Source organism: Prionailurus viverrinus, unplaced genomic scaffold, assembly GCF_022837055.1.
Source record: "Prionailurus viverrinus isolate Anna unplaced genomic scaffold, UM_Priviv_1.0 scaffold_70, whole genome shotgun sequence".
Taxonomy (NCBI): domain Eukaryota; kingdom Metazoa; phylum Chordata; class Mammalia; order Carnivora; family Felidae; genus Prionailurus; species Prionailurus viverrinus.
In genome coordinates this window covers 567,935-573,489 of record NW_025927632.1, presented here as the reverse complement: position 1 = coordinate 573,489, position 5,555 = coordinate 567,935, and positions in this window count along the sequence as shown.

Here is a 5,555-nt window from a genome sequence, read left to right as displayed (position 1 = left end):
TTAACTTGAGGTTTGTTAGATGTAATTATAACTCATTAAAGAGAGTTTCAAAACATAAAATAATAGAAGCAAATGTGGGAAAGTTACTTTCCAATCCTGAAGTGCATGTGTGATATGAGTCTGTCTTCTCATGTCTCAAAAATCCAAAATCATAAGACTTTTAAAAAATTAATAATAGCAAAATAAGAGGACCCTGAGCTCACCCTGTCCCATGTTTTCAACTGCATAATATCCACATCCAAGTCCATGAACCAAAGAGCGATCCAAAGACTGGCAGAACAAACTCCACACCGAAGTAGAGAGAAGCTGCATCAGAAAGGTTAGGAATGTCAGAAAGGTGGAGGCTGTCTGCCTGCAGAAGGGGCAGAAAAAGTGAGCCCCACACCAGGGAGGTCATACAGGAAAGACTAATCTCCATAACATTGGGCATTAGAACTTAGAGGGGCTGAATGCCTTTGTGTTCATATACAGGAGCTTTGGAGGTCCAATGACCCAGCACTGGGAGATCCAGGAGGATTAGTGATAGCCAGATCCCTGCGTGTGTAGAGAGGCAATGTAAACATGGCATGTTGCACAATGCTGAGGGAACAGGAGACAGATGTATTCATGCTGATTCCGGAGTGTGTTGGAGGACTTCTCCAACAACGAGGGAGCTCACAGGCACTATTCTTCTCCCCCAGCCTCCCAGAATAAGCATAGAAGCACCCACAAGAGGGTGAGGCTGCACAGACACTTGCTAACTAACCCATTATCAGTGTGCTAGTCCCAAGGGTTCACTAGGGGACTCACCAAACCAAGCCTGCTGGTCTCAGGCCAAACATTTTTCAAACCACAAGGGCACCCTGTCTGACAAGCTGCATGCATAGCTGCCACAACATGCTGTGCGCGTCTGCACCTCACCCAGCTGTACATATCCATGCACCCTCATCTGTCTCACTAAGCCACATGTCCCCAGGCACAGACATGCTCTGTGCATATCCTCAAGCCCCTAGCTTCTACTGCTGGTCCACAGCCCCCAGCCAACAAGGAACATAGGGAAATCTGGCATAGGACTTGTAGCCCTGTGAAATTTTGCTAACACTCCTGCCCTGTGCCCAAGTTATCCAGCAGGCCTACCACCCCACAGCTGGCCTGCCTGGGTCCCACTAAAACCAATGAGACGAAGCACAGCCCACAACAGCATGCAATCAGTGCAGACACCTGCACTAAAAGGAAAAGTAACCCAGACACAACAGCAGGCTGTGAACAGTACCCATACGATAGCCTCCTGAAGGTCCGGTCCTATAAATGGAGACGTGCACTGTTGAGTTCTCCAGGACCTCTTCTTCATAACGTTATTAGTTTCAAGAGCAGAAGGTACAGCTGACTTTCTTAACACAGAGAAACAGAGACAGAGAAAAAGACAAAATGGACACACAGAGATGTTTTTCCACAATGAAAGACCTAGTGAAAGTCACAACCAGAGATCTAAGCCAAAGAGATGTAGGTAACATACCTGATACAGATTTGAAAGCAATGATCATAAGGATACTCATTAGAGTTGTGAAATGAGTAGAAGAGTGAGACCCCTGACTAGAGATAAGAAATAGTACAGTAGACATTGATGACACAATAAAAGAGAGACACGCTTGCTGGAACTAACAAAGGGATGGAAGAAGCAGAGGAGCAAACCAGTGACATCGAAGACTGAGTAATGGAAATGAATCACATTGAACCAAAGAGAGAGAACAGAATTCTGCAACGTGAGATGAGACTAAGGGAACTCAGTGACTGCAGCAAAGATAACAATATTGATATTGTAGGAGTCGCAGAAGAAAGAGAAAAGGGGGCAGAAAATTTATTTGTGGAAACAATAGCTGAAAAATGCCCTAATTGGGGGAGGAAACAAACGTCCACATCCGGGAGGCTAGAGAATTCACATCGAAATGAAGAAAATCAGGCCAACATGCAGACATATTGTAAGCAAACTTGCAAATTACAGTGACAATAAAGAAAAACTCTTAAATGCAGCAACACAAAGAGACCTTCACTTAGAAGGGAAGACCCATAAGGCTAGCTACCAGATTTCTGAACAGATACTTGGCAAGCGAGAAGCAAGTGACATCACATATTCAAAGTGCTGAATGGAAAAATTAGCAGCCAAGAATACTCTATCCAACAAGTCTATCATTCAGAATGGAAGTAGACACAGACTTTCCCAAACAAAAACTGAAGGTGTTTGTACCACTAAACCAGTCCTGCAAGAAATATGAAGAGGGACTCTTTGAGTGGAAAGGAGAGACCAAAAGTGACACTATAGACGTAAAAGACACAAATCAAGTAAAACATGAATATTTTTGTAAAAAATAGTTAAGGAACTCACAGATATGGATTTGAAATATAATAACATCTACCAAAAACTTAGGGAGGAGAAAATAATGGGTTCCAAGGTAAATGACCATCAGCTTAATACAAACTGCTAAATGCAGAAGAGGTTATATACATAACCCAGCAGTAACCATATATCAGAATCCAGTCACAAATATGCTAAGAATAAAGATAAATAAATTAAAATACTTCACTAAAGAAAATAAGCAAAACATGAAAGACAGACAAGAAAGGATTGGAGAAAATCATTAGAAACCACAAGAAAACAGGTAATATAATGGCAATACATACATACATACATACATACATACATACATAGCAATCATTTCTTTGAAGGTAAATGGAATGAACGCTCCAATCTAGAGACATAGGGTGTAAGAACAGATGAAAAAAAAAACTAGAGTAACAATACTTGTATCAGAAAAAATACACTTAAAGTACATAACAAGAGACAGAGGAGGACGTTATATAACAGTAAAGGGTACAGTCCAAAAGGAGATATAACAACTATAAATATATCCCACAATTAAGTGGGATTTATTCCCAAGCTGCAAGGGTGGTTCAGTATTTGCCAATCAATCAATGTGATACAATATAACAACAGGAGAAAGGACAAGAACCATATGATCGGGGCACCTGGGTGGCTCAATCCTTTAGCAGTCCGACATCAGCTCAGGACATGACCCCATGCCTCGTGAGTTCAAGTCCCACATCGGACTCTGTGCTGAAAGCTCAGAGCCAAGAGCCTCCATCGAACTCTGTGTCTCCCACTCTCTTTCTGCCCCTTCCCTGCTCACACTCTGTCTCTCTCAAAATTAATAAACGTTAAAAGAAAAGAACCATACGGTCATTTCAATACATGAAGAAAAAGCACTTGACATACTACAACATCCATTCATGATTATAACCCCCCAAAGTAGGTTTACAGGGAACATACATCAATGCAATAAATGTTTTCTATGAAAACCCTGCAGCTATAATCAACCTTAATGGAGAAAATCTGAGAGCTTTTCCTATAAGGTCAGGGAAAACACAAGGATGTTTACCCTTACCACTTTTAATAAACATAGCATTGGAAGTCCAAGGTACAGCCGGCAGATAAATCAAACAAAACGAAACGAAAGAAAACAACATAAAGTAAATTAAAGTAAAAGAAAAGAAAAGAAAAAAAAGAAAAGAGAAAAGAAAAGAAAAGAAAAGAAAAGAAAAGAAAAGAAAAGAAAAACTAATCCAAATCTGGAAGTAGTGAATCTTTCACACTTTGCAGATTACATGACATTATATATAGAAAACCCTAAAGAGTCCACCCAATAACTGCTAGAAGTGATAAATGAATACAGCAATGTCACCGGATACAAAATCATTGTACAGAAATCTGTTGCCTTTCTAGACAATAACGAAGCAGTAGAGAGAGAAATTAAGAAAACAGTCCCATTTACAGTTGTACACCAAATAATAAGGTATCTATGAATAAATCTATCCAAGCTGGTGAGCGACCTATACTCTGAAAATTATAAAACAGTGATGAAAGAAATACAAGATGACACAAAAAAATGGAAGGATATTCCATACTCATGGATCGGAAGTACAAATTTCATGGAAATGTCTATACTTCCCACAGCAACTGACACAACTAATGCCATCGCCATCAAAATAGCAACAACATTTTTCATAGAACTAGAACGGTCCTAAAATTTGTACAGAACCACAAAAGACCCAAATCTTCAGAGTAAACAACCTTTATGTGAAGTGATAATTATGGATGGAACTATGCCTCTGGATCTTCTGCTCCAAAACACAGTAGTCAGCCTAAGCATTTGTACAAACGTTAGACATATCCCACCCAAGGATCATTCTACAAAATACATTCTACAAACATACCCTCAAAACTTTGCAGATTATGAAAAATAAGGAAAAATCTAAAAATCGCCATGGCCAAGTGAAGCCGAAGGAGACAGGATGACTGTCATGTGCCAGCTGGGATGAGTCTGGGACAGAAGAGGTTAAAACTGAAGCAATCTGAATACAAATACAAAGTTAGTTAATAGTACCATATCTCTTTGGGATATTGATTGTGATCATGTATCAACTTAGAGGACATCAATAGTCAGAAAACACTCTGATGTATGTGGAGACTCAATAATATCTTCCCAATTTTTCTGGTAACTAGAAACCCACCACGATTGAAAAGATGATTAGTAATCATGGTTTTATGTTTTCAACACCTAATATTATATGACTAGTTCTAGTATTAGTTACTAGTGATGGCCATGTACCTATTCTTGTTGTTCTTACTATTGTGTAATTTAAATAATAGCATTCATGGTACAGAAAACTCAATGCACGATATACACTTCATAGAAACATCCACTTTACATATTTTAAGGTAATAACATATGTAGACACCACTGTATTATGTGGTATGTAAATTAAGTGTTTTTCGGATCTGGAATGAACATGTCATTAAATGGCTTTCCATAAAGGCGGTTATCCTAGATAATGAATGATACTCAGATTTTACAGGATGTACTTCACATCATGCCTGAACAGTGTCCAAAAAAGAAAACATACGTACACACGGCCAGATGGATCATTGTGACTGGCTCACTTATTGTAAAGAATCCTTGCTTTAATATTTTCACGCATATTTTTTTTAGCAGGAATACAAGAGACTGAAATATTTTCAAATCGAAGAGATGTTCAAAGGCTGGAAGAATGATAGGGTGTTCAAGGGGTTTCAGAAAGAAAAGATGTGACCATGAAGTGGCAGTCACAGGCAAGCAGGTTTCTCTCGTCCACTTTGACAGGTTTTCATGAGGGGTTGTCCATCACAGCATGTGATATGCAAAAGGGTAAGACCCAGAAGTACCAGAAGGAAAGACACGCTTTAGGAAGAGGTGACTTGGAAAGGGTGCTTCTGTGCCTAAGTGATGGCTCAGAAACCTGGCTGGGTGTCCCTCGGTCAAGATTTCAGGAGGCCAGCAGTAACCTAGACTCACAAAGATCTTAGTAACATACATCAATATAATTTAGAGTCACAAAAATCTTAGAGCCACAGAGTTGATCTCCATCTATGATTAGGAAATGGTCACAGATTTACAGGATATGATCATTGGGCCAGCAGTAGATGGCTAAAATATTACTTAGGGTTATGTTTTTAATAAAAAAATTGATGTGAAAAAATATGG